Genomic DNA, 23,756 nt, shown 5'->3' on the forward strand with positions numbered 1-23,756 from the left:
GTTGACTCATTAAAACAAAATCTTAAGAAAATCTAAAATAAATATTTTATTTTATAAAATAGAATTAATATATATTTATAAATTTTAAATTAAAACACAAATATTTACCAACATAAAGATATTTGGAGGTTTGTTTGCATTGCTTGACAGGTACAAAGCAAAGACTGTTATATAGTTTGTTGTGTAAATAACTAGAAGGCAGTTAGTAAGAGCTAGTTATCAGGTTATACAAACTATAAGACTAGAGACTGGAGAGTTAGGATCAGAAATATTGTAGGCATCAGTTTGGAAGGGGCCAGGTTCCTCAAAATAAAAATAACTGGGCATCGTGTTTTCTGTAACTACTTCACTTAGTGAATAAGGAATCTCTCATCTCTCTGTTCTGTCAATCTTTCTCTTCTTTCTGCTATATTGTAATAGCAATTGAATCAATTCATCATGTACACCCTTCATCTAAATGACCATTTAAACTGCTCAATGGTAAAGGATGAAGTGACTAATAACAAAAGTCATTAATCCTAAGTTTTTTATTGTCGTATATTTTGCACTAATGAGATGTATCCAGCCCATAAAATATTTGCTCAAAGTAGGAAATAAAAGACACCATATACATTTGATCCATTTTGAAGAAACAGAAGCTTGGGCTGTTGCATTAACATTTGATCCATTTTGTTTTACTATGGTTAACCTAATTACAAAAGGGAGTGAGGTGCCAGTGAAAAAAATACCACACCATATACATTTTAATTGCCAGAGCATTGTTCATTGACACACGATAATCTTTATTTTTAGGATGATAAGTAAACCTCTCAACTCATCAAAGTATCAATTCTCCAATATGTAGCATCTAAGCAAGGAAGATACATACTTTTTTTTTTCTCATTGAATTTGCAGCTCCCACCAGAATAAGTGTTACATATTCCAGTGACATTTGTTAACATTAGATGCAAAGATTATATATTACTTGTGTTTGCAACTATAGATCAAGTTCTATCTGGGCTTACAAGAATTTTAAATTTTTAACATCATCTTCAGAGCCACTCTTGTCATGTTTCCTAACCACGTACTCCGAAATTAGGCTGATGTGTTGTATTTTATATTACTTTATGCAGTGACAATGGAGAGTGACGACAGTCTAAAGACATGGGTATCAGATAAGTTGATGTCTCTACTGGGATATTCTCAGCCCACAGTTGTCCAGTACATGATTAGACTATGTAATTCATTTAATATTGTTTTCTCGCCTTAAAAATTCTTCTATAGTCAATTTGGAAATCATGTCTGGGATTCATGTGCAGTATTTTGGTAATCTCTTTTTTGGTTTTGCAGCCAAGCAAGTTATTTCTCCAGCTCATTTGGTGGGCAAACTAGTGGAGTTTGGGATCTCGTCAATGGACACTCATGCATTTGCGGAAGAAATTTACTCAAGAGTTCCTCGTAGATCATCTGGTATAAATGTGAGTTTTTCTATTTTATCTAACGTGCAGTGATAATATACTGCCATCTTTGTGGTGTTCGTCTAGCAAATCCTTTCCTGTAGAAATATCTAATATCTGCTGTCTATTGATACTCTTGCATTCTATATCAGCAATATCAGAAACAAGAGAGAGAAGCTGCAATGTTGGAGAGGAAGTAGAAGACTTACTCAATTTTGAAGGCTGATGATGATAGTGATGATGACGATGTAGATAAATCTTCAGTAACTACTGCATCATCTAGAAGGTCTGACAACCATAAAAAATGTTTCAGGAAAAAAACTGAAGTTCAAGATGATCAAGATGATGAGGCAATGTGCTCATAACCTATTAGATTCATTTACATATTTCTTGCTCATGGTAAGTTTCTAGTCAATGGTTCTTCTAACAGCATGTGACTTGTTTTCACCAAATGCAATCCTGCAGGTAATTTTGATAAAGGAAAAGGAGAGACAAGTTAAGAGAAGAACTTCCCCTGATGAAGTTAGTGATTCTGAGGTATTTTTCCCCTTTAAATGTATAAATAAATGTGCTTATACATGACATAGTCTATATTTGATAATGAAATTTCTGTCATATCCACTTGTTTGATTTATGTATGTTATTGCACTGCCAGCTAGATTGTTGTTTTTCCTAAGGTGTATTTCAGTAATCTTTAATAAACATATTCAACTCTATTAATCATTGAGTTTCTGGCTTTGTTTATCGGGTAATTAGGTCTCTTACTGATATTTTGATTCATATGTGCATGGTGGTAATGAGCTATTATTTGCCTGACTTAAATATGATTTATGTTTTCAAAAGAAAACTAGATTTTGTGCAGTCTATTTTTTGTTGATAATGTGAAAGCGGAATTTATTAAGAAAACTTCCCTTTGTGTATATGATGTTTTATTACATCAGTTTTGTAAAAGCATTTATTATTATTATTATTATTATTATTATTATTATTATTATTATTATTATTATTATTATTATTATTATTTTCCGTTTCTTGTCTTGATATGATTGCTTTCTTATTTGCAAACAGTCCGAAGAAGAAAGATTGAAAGATCAAAGAGTGTACTTGGTCATTTTTCTTTAATGATTATTAGTACTATTATTGTTGTTGTTGGTTAATACCACTGTAAGTTAGGGTGTTAAGTAGTAGCTGCATGAATGCTTTCTTATGGATAAAAGAAGAAAGTTTATTGGAAAGAATGAGCGAAATTGTGAGCTAGATGGTTAACAATGCATAATATTTTTATATAAAAATTAAGATTTTCATATTATTATTAACCTCTGGTGTATATTATTATTATTATTATTGTTTTATAATAGTATTATTTTTTTTTATAAATGAAGAAGTTTTATTGGAGAGAAACTAGGAATAATGCAATTAGGGACTCCTTGATGACCAAAGGGCCCTCAAGAAACAAGGATATTCAAACTTTCAGTTTTAAACTAGCAACAAATTTGTCCATTCTATTCACATATAAGATTGTTTTGTCCCCCTTAACTGACCATAGCTGTAGCACCAAAGAAAGAGCATACACTAAACTTGCCCTATAGCATATGTAAGGGCATAGAAACACCTTTGAAGATGTCTGCATTCTACTCCAACCATATGCATGGTAGAACAAAAAAATTGCACTCTGCCACCAAGTTTCTGCTCTAGGCTAGAAGTATATAGACACACCCAACATTCATCAAGAACTCCAAATCAATTATTCTTTAAGAAAGTAGTCACTCCAATTCAAAATAAATAGACACTTAGTGGCTAGATAGGGTAAATCAAACTACTAACCTTGCTTGCCTATCTCATGTGGTTGTATTACTGTAATTAGTGTTATGTTGCCCAACCCTGTGAAAAATTATTAGTGGAATTTATGCCAGTTATCTTGGCTCGGGGGATGACTTAGATACCAACTATATCTTGGCACAAAAGATTTTCTAGACTTTGCTATTATCAGCCTTTAATGCATGTGGATCATACTTATTGCTCATAACATTATGAACTTGTTGTCCAGTTGTCCTTTTAATGCTTGCTAGATTCTTTAATATCATTGAAGAATATAATGATGTTTATATTAGAAGCACATTTACCAAGTTCCATGCATACATTTGTAATATATATCTTTTTAATGTTTTATATTTTCTGTTGCTTCCTTCTAATTGTTTTAATTGTTTCTTGATTGTCAGTTGACTGAACAAAAATTAACACGGAAGGAGGAAGGTATGTCAGTTGTTTGTTAAACTTATATATATATATATATATATATATATATATATATATATATATCCATGTAATTTCATGCATGTTTATATGCCTTATATTCCTATGTTGGTTAACCTGTCTTCCAACAGAAGAGGCAATTCGAAGATCTAAAGCTGCAGAGCAGGATGATATTCAATCTTTGAGGTTTGTTATTACATTTTTGTCTGTGCGTGGGGTGGGGGAATGTTCTTTTACATGAGAAATACCTTCAAGATTTGCCATTTGTGGGGTAGTATAAGGTTCAGAATAAAAAGAGTTTTTTTTTGGGGAATATTTAGGTGGTGGACAACTTATAAGCATGTTGACTAATGTTTTAAGAACCTGGTTAGCCATTGAGGCAAAGAAAGCAGTAAACTGAAAATCTAGCAGAAGTACTTTTAACAAAAAAGTTCTTTTTAACAATAAATTTAACAATTAAAAATTTGAGTAAATATGAAGTTGTATATCCAGAGCCATGTCTTAGCAGTATCTTAGCTGTGTTTGTTAAGTTATTTTTAAATAAAAAAATAATGGATACATATCATGACATATCAGACACATATCAGTGTTGGATATGCGTCAGAACAATAATTTTGCATTTTTGGAGTATTTAGGCTTGATAGGTGGCAACATCTTTTGAGGATAACTGATCGTTTGCTTGCTTACTGTTCTGATGAGTTAAGATATTGAAAGTACGAGTTCATATAATTTGGCTGAGTAGTGATAATATATAATTTTTTTTTTGCTCTGCAAAAATAATATTATATTAATGAGTACCAGTGGTACTAGGAGTACATATTACATTAAGATATGCTCCATTGACATTTTGTATGCCCATGGAACCAATCTGATATTAGTTAACATATTACATAAATCTGCTCTAAAGTTCTATCCTCTTGTATTGAGAAATCCCGCTCTGATGTTGGAAGACCAGTAATTAAAATGCATGTTCAAATCCTTCTCCAAATTTGTGAGCCACGCCCACATTAGGAAAATTGCATCATCTAAGATTCTATTAGCATTGAGTGTACCATTTGAGAATATGATGTTGTTTCTTTTGCTGCCAAATGGTCCACGTTAGTGCCACCCACCACCATTTCCATCTTCTAGATCTCATTCCCTTTGTCACTCCATATATGTGTTGGATAAAGTGTTGCCTTGGATGGTTTGGGAATGCCCCCGACATGCCCACCTAAGACAAGGACTTCCACCAAATTGGAATTATCTTACCACACTGAAAAAATAAGTGGCCTGCACTTTCCTCCTCAACTCTGCAGAATGTGCATGTTGAATCTTCAACCTGAATCTGTCTTCTCTGCAAGTTTACTCTAGTTGGTAATCTATCTCATATTAACCTCCATGCAAATATGACAAATTTTGGCGACAGCTTAAGTTTCCACAGCTCCTCAAATGCTCCATCTTGTTGTTGTTCCAATAATTCCTCCCACAACACATAATAGGCAGATTTGGCGGTATATTGTCCACTCGGGTCTGCCTTCCACTCCCACTGATCCTCTTTGTGAGCCTGAATTGTACTGCATGCAACATCCGCTAAGAACGAGACTGTCATCTCAATTTTGTTATCAAACAATGCTCTTCTCCATCTAAAATCCCATTCCCAACCAGCTTCTTTGAATGTCCCCATGTGCTGTATGTATTGATTTTGCTGAGTAGAAATAGAATACAACCTCGGGTACTTTGTAAAAAGCGTGTCCTCTCCACCCAACCATCTATCTTCCCAAAATTTAATCTTCTCCCCACATCCAACCCTCCATGCTGTCATAGTATTCAATTTGTCTCCATATTGTGGATGATTAAACATAATCTTTAGATCCCTCCACCATACAGATTCATCCTTTCCTGTGGTTACCTCGGTTAAACCCCTCCACCCTCCATATTTTGATTGCAATACTCTAGTCCACAACTCCCCTTTGCTGTGAAATAGACTCCATTTCCACTTGCCCAGCAGTGACAAATTAAAGGAGTTAGTGTCTTTGAGTCCAAGGCCCCCAGCTTCCTTCGACAAGCATATGGTATCTCATTTGACCCAAGCTATTTTGGTTTGCTCTTGGTCACCTCCCCATAGAAATCTTCTTTGTATCCTTACTAGCATGTCCTGCACCTTCTTAGGTAGCCTGAAAAAAGAGAAAAATAAATCGGAATGGACGTTAGTACTGACTTTATGAGAGTCATTCTCCCCCCAAAAGACAAGTGTCTTTGCTTCCATTTCACTAGCTTTCTCTCACACTAAGTTATTATAGGGTCCCACATCTGACATGCTCTCGGATTTACTCTAATAGGAACACCAAGATACGTAAAAAGGAACGACAACAAGCTACAATTGAGGTATCCATCTGCCTCATTCCTCCACTCATCCGACACCCCAAAAGCACCCAAACCGCTCTTAGCAAAATTGATTTTGAGGCCCGATACAAGTTCAAAAGCCCTCATCATTGCTTTGATAGCTCTAACATTTTCCATTGATGCCTCCCCGAAGAAGATTGTGTCATCCGCATACTGTAACAGGCTAATTTCCAACGGTAGGTGCAAAGTTTTAGACCTAATAAGGTCTTGTCTGTTGACATAAGGGGAAAAGATTCCTTACAAACACCTTTCATAACACACATATAAGGGGGGAAATGTAAAAATGTTATGTGGCCTATGAGCTTGTAACTTGTCATTAGTAGTTTATTTTATTAAGCACCACTTTCCAAACCAAAGACTTGTCCTTAAACTAAACAGAGCTTTTGATTTCCAAAGGGGTTTATTAGTTAGCTCTATCAATGAATGTTTAGGATTTGGAAGAATGGTTTGCTTGAAAACATCCCAGAAAAATCAAGAGACCAAATATTAAATTCAAATGTGTTGACTGGAGTAAATGAAGTGTTATAGCAAGTTGCCCTTATCTCTAAACTTTCTTCGTTTGGGATTGGTTTGATTTCTTGGTTGCTCTTTGGCGCTCAACACATGGTTTCTTTAAGGGCATTTTGTGTGGTAAATATGCATAAAGGATTGAAGAGCTATCTTGTATTATTGAATGGAACTATGGAAGATATTTTGAGTAAAATGGATAGGGGAAGACTGAATTAAGTTTCAGGAGAAACAATGGAAAATGACTTTAGTCTAAATTGGCTATTGAAATTTTGGTTTTTGATTGCCAATGGTGTTGTTTGCCAAGTAGTTAATCACACTTAATGAGATAAGGCTTAGTTATCGTTGTTTGTCTTTTCCCTTGTCTTGTTTAAGGACAAATTGCTATTAATTGCTTTGGTAATGGCTTAAAGTTGAGCACAATATGCAAGTGTCACTTACTGTCATACCATGTCATTGCAGAAAGGTTTCAAGGCAAGAATACTTGAAGAAAAGGGAGGAAAAGAAATTAGAAGAACTAAGGTACGATTAGTTTGTTTTCTTAGGTTCTTTGTTAGATCTGATTTTCTGTCAGTGAAACAAATTATAGTTTGATCCTATTACTATGCTGTTTGGTATGCTATTATACATGCTAGTTCTTTATTTTAGGTTAAATTATTTAGTAGGTTCCTGTACTATTTGGAAATTTTTAAGTAGGTCCCTAAATTAAAAAGGTGGCTTTAATCTGCCAGATTACAATTTGTGTTGGTTTTAAAAATCCTAGGGACCCAATTACCAAAGTTATACAAGATTGAGGACCCAATTACAATTTTTTTTTTAAGAATGGAGACTTCATTAAAAATATCTAAATAGTTCAGGAACCTACTTATTATAAGACCTTTATTTTATTGTTGAATTTTAATAATTTAGCATTGTCACTGCATAGATGATATAGAAGATGAGCAATATCTATTTGAAGGTGTGAAGCTTTCAGAAGCAGAATATCGCGAACTGAGGTAATCTATTTGTTTACTGCTTTCTTAAGTTCCCCTTCTTCAATTTGTCTTTTTTTACTATATGAGACCTTTAATTTTTTCAACTTTAATTTATCTAATAAAGATAGTAGTGACTGAATCATGTGAAGGAAATGCTATGCCCAAATTTGGGCTTCCATCATAATCCTTCCTTAATAGTAATTTTGACCTATTTTCAAACTGTTAATTTAGTTTTTTGTTTTTTTATCATGTTCAATCTGTATGTTTTGGAAGTATATTTGTGTATTCTGTATTTGCACATGGGAACCACAGCCTTTTTACCATTGTGCATTGTGTAGATTCCAATCACAAATATCAAAGATATAGCTTCTTTGTACCTAGGAAAAGTTTTATTTGTTTCGTTTATTGTCCCCAGGTACAAGAAAGAGATATATGAACTTGTGAAAAAGCGGTCAGAGGAGGCTGACAATGCGAATGGGGTATGGTAATCTATAAGTTCGTATTCCTTGAGTGTGAGATCCCAGCTGGTTTATTTATTAACTGTTGATTATTGTTGAAATATAGTTTTTTATTCATTTAAATTAAGCTGCTTACATTTATTTCTGCTTTACTTTCTATTGATGATTACAAATGTATGTATGCTTCTATATTCTATAATAGAATACATTCCTACTCATTTGTACTGGAAATTGGTGTAAAGATATTTTATCCGACAGTATTTAATCCTTTTGGGATCTGGGCACTAACAAAGGGATATGGGCATATGATAAGTAAAATTGACAAATCTATATGTTTCTTTGCCAAACGCTCATATGTTCTCCTGAAACTGCAGTATAGAATGCCAGAAGCTTATGATCACGAAGGTGGTGTTAATCAGGAGAAGAGATTTTCTGTGGCTATGCAGCATTACAGGTATTTCACTAACAACATGATCTCCATTCCAGTTGAAAAAATATAATAAAAAGAAAAAAGAAAGTGGAATCACATACTAGTCTATTCTCATAATACTAGTTATCATGTGTTTCGTCAAGCTTTTATCTTGTGATTGTGCATGAATTTTCAAAAGAACTTTTTAGTTGCTTAATTAAACATCTTGTGGCTTTTTTTTATATTATTGATAGGGATCTAAATGCTGAGGATAAGATGAATCCATTTGTTGAACAAGAGGCTTGGGAAGAACATCAAATTGGTAAATATATTTGTATTATTATACTTGTATAAAATCTCTCATTTTTAAGAAAGAAGTGCTTATTCTTTAACTGTATTATTATACTTCTAGGTTCTGAATTATATATATCTTTCAGGAAAGGCAACACTGAAGTTTGGTTCAAAAAATAAAAAACAAGTCTCTGATGATTATCAGTGAGTTAGTTCATCTTGAAACAACTGTTGCTCAACATTATACTGTAATCTGATTTTGTATTACTTGCTTCTATGCGATGAAAGTCTAGCAATTGGATGGCATTGAAGTCTTAAGTTTGTATATTTTTATTAGGCTAAATTGCTCAGAAGGTCCCTCAACTATTCAGGAGTTTTTTTATTAGATCCCTCAACATTTTTTGTTTTCCAATTGGATTGTTGATCTTGTATTTTTTTTAATTGGTTTCCTATGGTGTAGTTTCGTCTCACTACCATTTGTTTTGCTGTGGAATAATTAAGGTTAAATTAGTTTTTGTGTCCTCTAATTTATTTTTTAAATTCAGTTTGGTCCTTTAGTTTTTTTTTGGGTTCAATTTGTCCTCTAATTTTTTAAATCGATTCAATTTGGTTCTTCGATCTAAATTGTAAGAAATCACACTTGTGGTAGTTCAAAACCATCACTAAGTAGTTTTAAACCGTCACAAAATGCAAAATTTCCCATAAAAATGATTCAGCTTTAAAAATTGGAGGATCAAATTGAACAAAAAAAAAATAGAGGACCTAATTGGATAAAAAAAATTAGAGAACCAAATTGAACCTAAATAAATTAGAGGACCAAAAAACTAATTTAACCAATAATTATACACATGGGCCCATTTAAAAATCAAATACAAGATCAATGACCCAATTAAAAAAATTGTTTAGTGACCTAATTAACAATTCCCAAATGGTTCAGGGTCCTATTGAACAATTTTAAATTTTTGAAGGTCACTAAACAATTTTTTTTCCTTCTAATTGGGTCTCTCTGGTTAATTAACTGTGAACAAAACAAACATTAGTTAGATAGAGCTATATCACGAGGACCCAATTAGAAAACAAATACAAAAGATCAATAACCCAATTGTAAAAAAAATGTTTATGGCCTAAATTAAAAATTCCTAAATAATTTAGTGTTCTATTAAGTAATTTAACCTTTTTATTGTTTAGATTTAGTATAGGGTGTTATTTATCACCTATATTTCTTTGAACATACAAATAATTTATTTTAAAATTGCTCACTATTTTAGGTATGTGTTTGAGGACCAGATTGATTTTATCAAGGCATCAGTAATGGAGGGAGATAAGGTATTTGGATTACACAGCTTGACTCATGGTATTCAATGGTGATATCCTTTTGTTTGAGTCAATCTCTCTTTGCAGTTTGATTATGAAGAGATGGAAGATTCACATGAAAAATCCAAAGCGAAGTCAGCTTTCGAGGCACTTCAGGTAGCATTTCATTATTTCATTGATGGATTTATTAGGTGCTAGCAGATTGACAGGCACTAACTTCCCAATAAAAAAAATTTACATCTATATTTTACTTGTTTAAATATTTAATATTGTTATAATAAATGAAATTAAAATATTTTAAACATTTGCTTAATTTTAAGAGAAATGCTAACAGTACAATGTCTAACATACTCTTTTACATAACACTCTGCATTATAAGGTGAAATTCTTGTGGGATCCATTAATGATGTGGGTCATGCCCCCTATTTAATGAGTTTCTTTTGTCATTTAGTGGAACCTATAGGAATTTAATCAAAGAGTGGTGTGTTGGATACTATGTGTTGTTAACATTCCTCATATTTAAACTTAAAAAGGACAATAAAGATGGAGAATAGATCGGTGTAGTAGTTTTCAATCAAATAAGAAGCAATTTTTAGTTACTCAAGTGGGAGTGTGGAACCATCTATAACTAGGATTATATTAGGAAGTAGTGCGGAGGATTTTATTGCATAGGGAGGGAATGATTAATGTGACAGATTGCCAGAGAGGCACTGAAGGGGGATTGGGATCTCAAGGAAGTGGTTAATTTAATAGATTGCCAATGGGATAATTAAAGGCATTTGGAAGGAAAAGTTTGACATGTATGGATATAGAATGGAAAAGGGAGACAAAAGGGGGATAAGGAAAATATAGAGAAGAGTGAGGGAGGGTGCAAGGTATTTGTTACCCTGTGTTGTGTAATTTCTATTTCAATTCACTGTAATCCATTCATTCCAGATTTCCAGTGTAAAATCCACCGCAGGTACCGATATCACACTAATATCAGCATATCATGGTGGAGTCATCATTTTTTTATGAGCAAAAATACTAATACATTAGATATAAACAACAGTACAAGAGGTACTATACAAAATACACATCAGCACCAAGATATGCAGAAATATGGTATCCTAATACAAGTTAATTAACAAGAATTAGGCAACCATACATCTTTTTTTTTTATCAGCAAGCATAAATTTATATATATATATATATATATATATATATATATATATATATATATATATATATATATATATATATATATATATATATATATATATATATATATATATATATATATATATATATAAATATATAGTGTGTGAATTCATAAAGGTGGTCTCTCACACACATATATTTTATATATATATATATATATATATATATATATATATATATATATATATATATATATATATATATATATATATATATATATATATATATATATATATATATAATTTGGAGTATCAGAGGTACTAAGATTACATAGTTAGGGAATACCATAAAAATGGTTCCTCAATCAGACAAACATAGTCTAAATAGGAACCAGACTATGGCTACATTTGAAATCTACATATGCTACTATCCTATTTGTTCTATCTTCTGCTAATACATGAAACCCTGTCTAAGGTTACTTGACCATTGATTTAAATGGATTGTGAAGTCTTTCTCGAAGCTTCTAAGCCAAGTCCAAAGTAGGAATGTTGCATCTTCAAACAATTTGTTAGCATTGAAAGTTGCAATTTGTTAGCATCTTCTAAGCCAAGTCCATTCTATTTCGTGGTGTTTTAATCAACACCCGAGCCCTATCTAGCCGCCAAAGTTTGTCAATCTCATCATCCACCTCCACTCTTCCCCCACCACCGACACAATCTTCTTGATGTTCTCCTTGTCCCATGCGTGTAATGGGATTCCCCAACACTAAATCCACACCAGCCTATATTCGGTCCGCATGCTCGAGTTCCATTTCTCCAGGCAGTAGAATAAGGTCATTCCATTCACAGCTCCCTCTCTGCACATTTCTTCAGCTCTTGTATTAGTGAGTACCATCAGTAATACCATATCATCACCTAGGTATTTTGGCATGATGCCTTCTCCTCCAACCCACATGATTTCCTCTTCCATTTTATCGAATAGCACCAGGTTACTTAATCTTCCAACCCATGCATTACTGTACCATTTAGTTTCCTCTATGGGTATATTCAGCTGCAATGTCAAATGAGAGATTGATCTCGTTAGAATTGTGTGCCTTGGAAACCATCTCTTCTCCATGTTGTTGTTTCCTTTCGCCACCACTATCGCGTATGAGACTGGTGGTTGCATTCGTTGTGGGTGTTTAGTAGTCCTTTGTTCCTGAACGTGTGTTCTGTTTCCTTTTTGCCCTGTTTCTACTCATCCTTTTTGCCCTGTGGCATACAGTTTCAAACCCCCAATGATCATGTTGTCCAGTTGATATTCAAGCATCCCCACGTCAACCACTCCATTGAATCTAGCAAAGCCATACTTCTGACCACTTCTATTTTTTTTCTTCGCAATGAAGACCTCTCTTACCTTTGCCCATTTCTTAAATTCAAATCACAGATCCTTCTCACCCATCTCCTCTAGAAATCTTGTGAAATAGAAGGAGCAAACGTTCGATGCATCCCTCCAATTTGTCCTTCTGCTTTCCCGTCGTTGTGCTGCCAGTGTCACTGCAGATTGTTGGCCATACCTATTCTCGGCGTAGCTACGTCGGGATCCCTCTGTCACCCACACTTTGTTTCTCTCTCTCACCCACTCTCTGTTTCTCTCTCATCTCTCGACAAATGTTTTAGCTAATTACAAACTTATGGTGGAGTCATCATAACAGGGTGTTTTGATTCAGTTTCTATCATATTGTTATTTTATTGGTAAATTAAAGTGGGCAAACCCCTTTAATAAGTAGTCTAGATGAAAACAGAGGTTTGGCCATTCATAAATTTAGTGCCACTTAACCATATTCTTCTAGTCTTAACTAATGATTGAGGCTACAAAAAATACAAGTGAAAAGGGTAGGAAGTTATTATTCAGAGTATTAGATAGCAACTGGAAAAGATAACTTGAGGCTATTATTATATTGGTTAATGGGATAATTACATCAATCATATTATTGATATTTTAATTCTTTGAGAAAGAAAGCAAGCTTTGAGGTTGACTATTAGTCATCCATTTAAAACTTGAGGGTTAAGAAATAAAAATCTCAATCTTCTGGCAATATTAATTTATAAAAGGTGACCAGTGTTATTCACTTTCTCTGTTGTCTTTTTTTTTTTATAGGAGGAGAGGAAAAGGTTACTTATGTTCCCTTATCGGGATGAATTGCTCGAAGCTGTTCATAATCACCAGGCATGGTCCCCCCTCTTAGCCCTCTATTCCTTTCTTTCCTTTTCCCATATTTTTTTATTCTATTATTTTTTATATTTTGGTGTTGACAATGAATGAATTTCTTCTCTGTTGTCAGTGAACTGTTTTATATTTGTATTCATTTGATTTCATTACCTTTTTATTAGTATTTTCTTGCATACAGTTGTATATTCATTCAAATTAACTTTGAATAATCTCTTTATATGGGTACTTGTAATTGTTGGAGAAACTGGTTCCGGAAAGACAACACAGATCCCCCAATATCTTCATGAAGCTAGCTACACAAAGCGTGGAATGGTACGATTTGATTTCTTTTTATGTGATTACAATAGATGAATTTCATCTGAAAACCTTACTTAATGCCCCCATTATATTGACTTTTATTTTACAACATGCAAATATTGACAAGGCAGTGCTACTTTGTTGATGTTTCATTTTTCTCTATTCCTGTGCTGTATGCCTTGTCGACTATTATTTAGAAAATGTGGAACAAGTAGCTATTTGTTTGTTTTTCCATGTATGTTACTGTATTTCCTAAAAAAACATTTCAAGAACAGTGGCCATTGTTGGATCGAGTGGCCTCAGAATAATTAAGAAGGGGGGGGGGGTTGAATTAATTATTCCTAAAACTTTACCAATTAAAAATTACTCTTTTAAGGCTTTTACTTTTGTTGTTAAGAGAATATGGAGTAGAAGAGAAACTTAACAGAAAGTAAAAGCGAAAATTAAATGCACAGCGGAAAGTAAAAGAGTAGGGAAGAAGGAAACAAACACACAAGAGTTTTTATACTGGTTCGACAACAACCCGTGCCTACCTCCAGTCCCCAAGCGACTTGCGGTCCTTGAGATTTCTTTCAACCTTGTAAAAATCCTTTTACAAGCAAAGATCCACAAGGGATGTGCCCTCCCTTGTTCTCTTTGAAACCCTAGTGGATGTACCCTCCACTAGAACTGATTCACAAGAGATGTACCCTCTCTTGTTCTCAGTCAAACCCAAGTAGATGTACCCTCTACTTGTACCACAAAGGATGTACCCTCCAATGTGTTAAGACAAAGATCTCAGGCTGTTACACCTTTGATACTTTGTGAATGGGGATACAAAAGAATTTTCAGGCGGTTAAACCTTTGAACGCTTTTGTATTAGGGAATGGGAAGAATCAAAAGAATTCTCAGACTGTGTCGTTTTGAATTCTTTGACAAGGGAGAAGGGAGACACAAAAGAATTCAGGCGGTTAGTCCTTTGTTCTTTTGGAAAAGGGGGAAGAGAGACACCAAAAGAATTCAGGCGGTTAGTCCTTGGCGAATTCTTTTTGGCAAAGGGAGAAGATAATGAAAAGATAAATAGCACAAGTTTTCAAGGTTTAGAAAACCAGAAAACTTCAGAAAGCTTTTGGTACAAAGAAGAAGAAGAAGTTTCAAAGAGATTCAAGGCTTGTAAAGGATTGTATGGAAAAGCAAAAGTATTCAGGATTGTTGTTAGAAAGATTGATTAAAAATGCAAAACAAAGTCTTGCTTTTATAGACTCTTCATGTCTGGTCAAGAAGGCCATTTAGAAGAGTTATAACTTTTAGAAAAACTTAAAACCCATTTGAAAGAGTCAAAACCTTTTTGAAGAGTTACATCTTTAGATTTTTCAGAAACAAACACTGGTAATCGATTACCAAATAAGTGTAATCGATTACACAAAGCTTTTGAGTAAAAGGATGTGACTCTTCACATTTAAATTTGAATTTCAACGTTCAAGGGCACTGGTAATCGATTACCAAAACATTGTAATCGATTACAGCCTTTTGAAAATATTTGGAACGTTGTAAATTCAGTTTGAAAACTTTTTCAAACTCATTTTGCTACTGGTAATCGATTACAACAATATGGTAATCGATTACCAGAGAGTAAAAACTCTTTGGTAAAGGTTCTGTCAAAAATTCATGTGCTATTCAAAGTTTTGAAAAAACTTTTTAATACTTATCTTGATTGAGTCTTTTCTTCATTCTTGAATCTTGAGTCTTGAATCTTGATCTTGATTCTTGAGATCTTGAATCTTGAATCTTGATTCTTGATTGTAGACTTTCTTCTTGATTCTTGAACTCTTGACTTGTTCTTGATTCACTTGAGTTGTTCTTTGATCTTTGAGCTTTTTGTTCATCACCTTTGTCATCATCTTTTAATGTCATCATTGTTATCATCAAAACACCTTTGGATCATTTTTTATTCATCATGAAGCTTTGCTTCCACAGCCATGATTTAAGAATTAATTTTGATTGGGTCGTTCAACTATGAATGCTTGAAACTTTTCACATCTTGTAAGTTTATTATGCTCTCTGAAGGAAACAAGCAAGCATAAGGTGGTTATATTTTTGTGCAGATTGCATGTACTCAGCCACGACGTGTTGCGGCTATGAGTGTTGCTGCTCAAGTTTCTCAAGAAATGGGTGTTAAATTAGGACATGAGGTAGGCTGCCTCCATTGTTAAATATATTAACACAGATTCTTTGTTGGTTATTATTATAAATTTTATTTGCTGTTAAGATTTCCTATTTCTTAGAAAGTGGATATGTTTATGTACATAAGTGGTAAATTTTAACTTCTCTTTAATATGTAATTTGATTACATACGTACCTCTCTTTCACATGTCTTAGTCTTTCAAATGTGTAATTCAAATTTTTTAATTGTAGGTTGGTTACTCCATCCGTTTTGAAGATTGTACATCAGAGAAGACTATTCTGAAATACATGACAAATGGAATGTTACTGAGAGTGCGTTTGAATATTAACTGAGGAAAGTAATTTATCAGAGAATTTAAATTTTTGTAATTTAGAATTCATTGTTTGGATGCTTTTTATGAAGAATTTAAAATTTTGGAATTTTAAAACAGAATTTTAAACAACTAAAAATTTGGAATTTTAATTTCCTTCTAAAAGGTGAGAAATTGAAATTCTCTTCTTACAGTCTTCTTCAAGAAACACCGTCTGAACTCTTAAAATATCGATCGGGTGTGAGCATAGAGAAACACGTATAACTAACACACCAACAATATCTTCTCTTTTTTTTCATTCATTTTTTCATCCCCATGATTTTTATTTTTTTATCCAAACATAAAATTTTGAAAATAAAAGAATTTCAATTGAAGTATTTGAAATTCTTAGAATTTAAAATTTCTCAGAATTTTCAATTTCTCCATCCAAACACACTCTGAGGGGATTTCTTGGTGAGCTGGATTTGGAAAGTTATATGTGGGCTTATATTGGATTCATATTTGGGGTTTAGTTGGATGCATTATGATTGTTCTCTTATTTTATGTTTGCAAATGTTGCAGTGTTGTGATGGTGGATGAGGATCATGAAAGAACACTCTCAACTGATATTCTGTTTGGATTAGTGAAGGTGGGCAGAAAATTCTTGTGACGAGCTAAATTTGCATGCCTTATTTATAATTCTAGCAGATTGAGAGTTGAGACAATTAAATTCTATTCCTTGAACAATTAGCAGTTTGATTGTGATATTCAAGACACTTTGGGCATATATTTGATTGAGTCTGGTGCAAGTGTTTTTCTATACATGTAAGAAATCTGACATGGTGTTGATTGCATGGATTTCTTTTCTATATTGTTGTGCAATTATTTTATTTGGTTACTGGTCAATCTGTAACTCATCAATGCATGGTCTTTGCTCATCATATTTGAATTTATTTGATGAGCATGTTCAGGTTAAATGAATAAATAATGTTATTTGTAGTTGTTCATTATAATATCCTCCCGTGTACTTACTCACACACTCTATTTTTGCAGTAAAAAATTATTTTGGTCCTTGGAAGTATATAGTGTTGTCACATTAGTTCCTGAACTACAAAAATTTCAAATAAGTCCCATAAATTTCTAGTTGTTTAAGTCCTTAAACTTAACCACATACTATCATTTTTGTCCCTAAACATATGTTAATATCATCACTTGAGTTGCACATTTTTTTTGAATTTTGGATTATTGTGTTTGATGAATTAAACTTTCAGGGACTTATTTGAATTTCCTTAGTTTTAAGGTAAAATGTGACAGTGGAATATATATTCAGGGATTAAAATGGTTGCTTACTCTGTTTTTGTTACGGGATATTGCTCATTTCCGGCCTGATCTCAAGCTGCTGATATCAAGTGCTACACTTGATGTAGAGAAATTCAGTGATTACTTTGATTCTGTGCCAATATTCAGAATTCCAGGGAGACGATATCCTGTTGAAATAAGCTATACCAAAGCTCCAGAAGCTGACTACTTAGATGCAGCTATTGTCACATCCCTTTCAAATCCATGTCACTCAACCTCCTGGAGATATATTGGTATTCCTTACTGGTCAAGAAGAAATTGAAACGGCAGAAGAAATCTTGAAACATCGAACTAGAGGCTTGGGGACTAAAATTTCTGAGTTAATAATATGCCCTATATATGCCAACCTTCCAACTGAACTACAAGCTAAAATATTTGAACCCACTCCCGAAGGGGCACGAAAGGTTGTCCTAGCTACTAATATTGCAGAAACGTCATTGACAATTGATGGGATCAAGTATGTTATTGATCCAGGATTCTGTAGGATGAAAAGTTATAATCCAAGAACAGGAATGAAGTCTTTGCTAGTAACTCCCATCTGAAAAGCTTCAGCAAATCAAAGAGCTGGTCGTTCTGGAAGAACGGGTCCTGGTAAGTGCTTCCGACTGTATACTGCATACAATTATCACAATGATTTGGATGATAACACTGTACCAGAAATACAGAGGACTAACCTTGCAAATGTAGTTTTGACTTTAAAAAGTCTTGGTATTCATGACTTATTGAACTTTGATTTTATGGATCCTCCACCTGCTGAGGCCTTATTGAAAGCTTTGGAGCTTCTATTTGCATTAAGTGCGTTAAATAAGCTTGGTGAATTAACTAAGGTGGGTAGACAGATGGCAGAGTTCCCACTTGATCCAATGTTGTCAAAAATGATAGTGGCTTCAGAAAATTACAAGTGTTCAGATGATATCATTTCTATTGCTGCTATGCTTTCAGTTGGAAACTCAATATTTTACCGTCCAAAAGATAAACAAGTACATGCAGACAATGCAAGGCTGAATTTTCACACTGGAAATGTGGGAGACCATATGGCGCTGCTAAAGGTTCTGTTTCTTCTGACTTCTTTTTTTTCTGTATTTTGTTGGTTATCATCTTATCTATATCCATATTTCCTTTCTGTGAAATGTTAGACTCTATTGTTGATCTATTTATTGATTGAATATTTATTTTGTGCTTGTTGTGTATTTACTTTTTCACCTGGGTAGGACATGGCCAGACTATCATTGGATTGCATATTTGTTTATAATTGATAATTGGTGTTTCTTCAGTCTAGATTTTTACTGAACCTTATTATTATTATTCAGGTGTACAATTCATGGAAGGAGATCAATTATTCAACGCAATGGTGTTATGAGAATTATATACAGGTATGGGTCTTTATCTAACAAACTACAAACCCAGTATTCGGTGCGTCCATATTTAGTGAAAATGCTGGAAGAAATTAGTACACACGTCTGTACATGGTTAAGTACTATAAGTAGTGATAATTTAGAAATGTTACTCTAGTTAACTATTTCTAAATTAATTTTGTTTAATTATTAGTTCATTTAGAAATCATTTGAGTTTAAATATAATAATTTTAGAAAATTTTGGACAATCTGAAGACTGTAAAATTTATTATTACCATAAAAAAAACTACCTCCATCTTCTCCTTATTGACCACGGAGATGTGTGATGCTTTTGTGGTAAATTTTTGTCGTGTTAGGTTGATAGCTACTTTAGTGGGTTTTCTTTTGCAAAGAGATTAGCTAGTTTTGTGAAGTTGTACTTAGTACTTACTACTTGTCCTTTTCTTTTTATTGATTTACTTTTCCTTTTTTGGGTTTCTTGAAGGATATCTTACCATTTCTTTTATTACTTTTTAATTTTTTCTACTGATAGTATTTGTTTCATAAAAGACCAGTTTAGAACTTGTATGTGAGCTTATGACAATGCTGTCCATGTTTAGTTCCCCAGTCACTTTGAATCACCAATGAACTATTTCAACAATGATCTGTCAGTGAAATGATAATGATTTATGGTTGTGACAATTTGATACTTTGGTCTTCTTTCCTCTGTTAAAATGCTTTTATGCATCTGCGTTGATTTCTTCTGTAATATTCTAAATTTGTTTGCTATTTTGATGTTCAGGTAAGTAGTATGAAACGGGCTAGGGATATTCATGATCAACTGGCAGGTCTTTTAGAGAGGGTTGAGATTGAACTAACTTCAAATACTAATATTTAGATGCCATCAAGAAATCCATTACATCTGGTAAACTTATAAGACTAATAATTTCTTGCAACGCGGATCTTTTTTATTATACTGAATCTAATTTTAACTGTTGCAGGGTTTTTCCCACACTCTGCACGGCTGCAAAAGAATGGATCATATCGAACTGTTAAACATTCACAGACTGTTCACATACATCCTAGTTCGGGGCTCGCACAGGTACTTTTCTTTTATGTTGCTGATAACATCTGTTGCTTTAATGGACTGCTCCCTTCCCTATTTCTAGTTAACATCAAAAGAGTTGTGTTGCATTATTGTAATAAACAATTCAAATAAATTGATCCAAATTTTTTTGTAAAGGAAACCTTGCCCACTCCTTAGAGTAACAAGTGATCTTTGCTTTGCCTTTGTCCTCATATAATAATGCTTTACCTGGTGCATTTTTTATGTAATGAATAATGCATACAACATCCTATGACTATCACAAGTGGAATTCAGAAACTAACCCACTGCACTTACAACAAAGGTGATGCCTACTAGGAGTCAATACCTTCTCAGGTCTTTCAATGGCTCCTTGACCTGGAAGAAGGTTAGCATTAGGGTCATAGGGAGCATCCAGAGAACAGGCGAGCATATTGGTCTTGTCTTGGTCCAATGTATACTTATTTTGAGTAATGGCAACACCGAAATGGGACTAGGCAACCTCAATTCCCAATAAATATTTGAGAGGGTCCAGATCTTAGTTTGAAATTGACGGTATAGATGGTTTTTTAGGTGCTGGATGCCAACCTCATCATCGCTAGTGATGACAATATTGTCAACATAGACAACAAATGTAATGGCCTTTCAAGAGAATAAATGAAGAAAATAGAGTGATCAGCCATGCCAATTGTAGCAAGGAAGAACTGTAATGTCATACCAGGCCTAAGGGGGATGTTTCAAACCATGAAGAGAATAGCACATCTGATAAATGAGGTGACAAGAGAAATAGGAGGGAGATAAATGCTCATAATTTAAAATACAAGCATAGAGAGGATTAGGATTGTGAGAGGATCAAATACCTCTACATAACGAGATGGGAAGCCCAAGTGCAGGCGATGTACTTGGACAGTTGATTGGGGCAAGAGATGAATCTAAAGGATTGGATGAAGGAGGAGACACGGGTTTGGATCAATATTGTTGCTGGTATGTGGTCAAATGAGGTGAAGTGCGAACAACGAATAAATGATTGAAGCTGGTGCAACAAAGGGAATAGAGGAAACAATCTGGGGTGGGAGTTCTGTGGGCAGAGTAGCATTGTTCTCAGCCGAAGGAGAGAAGGAAAGGCTGGTTTCGAAGGAGAGAAGAAAGGGCTGGTTTCAAACCTTTTGTAGGTGCGAGTGGCAAAAAAAAAAAAAAACACATCTGAAAGAGTGATAATCATTTAGGTAATTGATTAGGTCATAGATAATCAAATATTTGAGGTAACCTAACATTAGTTGATGAGTAATCTATTACATAGAGATTACTACAGTTATATAGCCCAAACGGAATCTATTACAAAGTTTTCAATTTTCAAGAAAATTTTCCAACATAATTTTGATACCAAAGTCAAACATAATAATGTTAGGAAGTCCTACATCGCCGGCCTTAGTTCTCGGGGTACAGTTTATATATCTATTGGGTAACTTCACTTGATGTTAATTGATTTTATGATGAAATTTAACATGATATCGGAACCTATAGCTCATCTTGGTTCTCACCTATTCTATTAGGCTCTCTTGTTCTTGTAGGCATTCTGGCAAACATCTCTAGTGGAGTGTGTTAGGAAGTCTCACATTGCTTACCTCAATTTTCTAACTGCAGCTTATACAATATGTTGTGCAACTTCACTTAATGCAAATTGATTTTAAGATAGAATCTAACAAATCGTGCCAAAGCCATCATTAATTTAATAGATATAATTAAAATCACTTAAGACTTGATAAACCCTAGGACCCTCAATGTTTATTGATAAAAAGGTAATAAAAATTACATCCAAATGAAAATTCTAACCTAGGAGTTGAATCATCAAAATATAAGAATTTGCAAATGTGGATGCGCACTATGGAGAGTCTTCATCATCTATAGGAACAGCTTGAGTAGCATGATATTTAGTGCTATGGAGTTGAATATCTTCTTCGCTAACTGTAATATTGATGTAACCTGGTCCTGTTATGATCATAAAGGAACTAATTTTTTTTCTTAGTATGTTGCTGAGCTTGAGCCTTAAATTTTTAGAGAAATCCTAACAATTCAATCTGATGTGTGCGTGTTTTTATTCCAATTTGAGGCAATTTGAAAAGAGAATCCAACAACTTTATGTTGCATTTATGTGCATTGGACTGATATTGGTCTTGTAAAGAAAATCTCATCTTTTCTCTCATTTCATTGTTTTCTCTTTGTTTACCTTTCATAGGTTCTTCCCAGATGGGTTGTATACCATGAACTAGTACTCACAACCAAGGAGTATATGAGACAGGTATTCCTAACTGTTAACCAATTCAAATGTTTCATGACTTCTTTCAATAGATGTTTCAGTAGCTGAAATTGCATACACAAATTGCAGGTGACGGAGTTGAAAGAGTGGTTGGTGGAGATAGCCCCCACTATTACTAGCTTAAGGATGTTGAAGACTGTATGATCTTTCTTTCTCTCTCTTCATCTTTATATTGCCATTATATTTTTGCAAGGAGTCAACAACATTTCCCTTTGAGCTTTACAGATAATTGACCTTTTAATCAAGTTTTGTAATTAATATAGATCATAAAGAATCAGGTTGTAGATTGCAGCAAACAAAGGTTCTTGTCATTAGTTTGTGAAGTATAATCCCTCACTTTTTAATATGGCCCATTCTAGTTTATAGGATGACATGCTGTTAATTTATTTTTCGGCTGTTTAGTGTTAACTATTGTAGTATCTCCCTTTTTATTTAACACTTTATAATATATTAGAGATTTATAGGAGAATATTACAAGAGAATATAATGTTGCTCTTTTCATTTAACTTGCTTAACTTAATGGATAGTTAATTAGATAATTTGTTACATATCCCTTCTTTTATAATTAGACTGCTTGCAAAGATATACTACTGACTGTTGGCAAGAATTATTGTTATGCCATGAGTTAATTCATTGAACATTTAAATAAATTCAAATTTAACCTAAGTGCCAAAAAAGGTAATTGTAATAGTGAGCTAGGGGAGATATTTTGGACAATCAGCGTATAGCATAGTAATCAATTTTGAATTTGTTGATTGTTATAACAAAAATAATTTGTTGCTTTATGCCATATGCCATAAACTTTTATTCTCGTTAGCTAGTGAGTTGTTGAATCAAATCTTGTGGCAGCATATTCGAAGAAAATGCCTCGTGGAGCAGGACTTGCATCGTAGGACAGATTGTTGGCATCTTTACATATGCTTTGGGAGGAGAAAGTACTTTTATCAAGTCATTTTGGGGGATAAAAAAGTGTCACTCTTAAACATGGGAGACGTATTGTAAATATTTTTTCGCCGTAATTTATACTATAGGATGCATATTATATCTTGTTGAAATTAGCTTAGACTGTAGTAACCCTCACTTGCTATAGTAGCTCTCCCTTGGTGAGTGGTGATTTCGTTTACACAAATTTTGTCATCTAAGTTTCAGTTTCATTTTTTTGTAACAAGTGTCATCTATAATTCAATTTGTTAGTATTGCTAGTTTAATATTGTATACATTTCTTAAAGGGCACTGTTTTAACCCAGAAATATTCAGAGGCATTTATTTACTTCTGATGATTGTACAGATTTCATTTGATCTGGCAAATGCCTTTTCAATATTGTTCCCTATCATTTTAATTTTATTTATAACGCGTGACTTGTTCTGTCAATGTTGTACTTCAGATTTTATTTTTCCTCACTGTTAATGCTTCACTTTATAATGTAGTTTTAAAATCTGATTTAGCTACATAGATTCATCCTTGACAAGAGGCACAATGTCTTACGCACTGAAACATCCGTGATTTAGCTTAGTTCGTTTGGTCTATCAACAA

General features: G+C 33.5%; 1 pseudogene; it reads left to right on the forward strand.

Moving 5' to 3' along the window:
• The first annotated feature begins 1,117 nt into the window (after window positions 1–1,117).
• On the forward strand, window positions 1,118–23,440 carry LOC102666490 (pre-mRNA-splicing factor ATP-dependent RNA helicase DEAH1-like; annotated as a pseudogene).
• The last annotated feature ends 316 nt before the right edge of the window (window positions 23,441–23,756 follow it).

Source organism: Glycine max, chromosome 15, assembly GCF_000004515.6.
Source record: "Glycine max cultivar Williams 82 chromosome 15, Glycine_max_v4.0, whole genome shotgun sequence".
Lineage (NCBI taxonomy): Eukaryota > Viridiplantae > Streptophyta > Magnoliopsida > Fabales > Fabaceae > Glycine > Glycine max.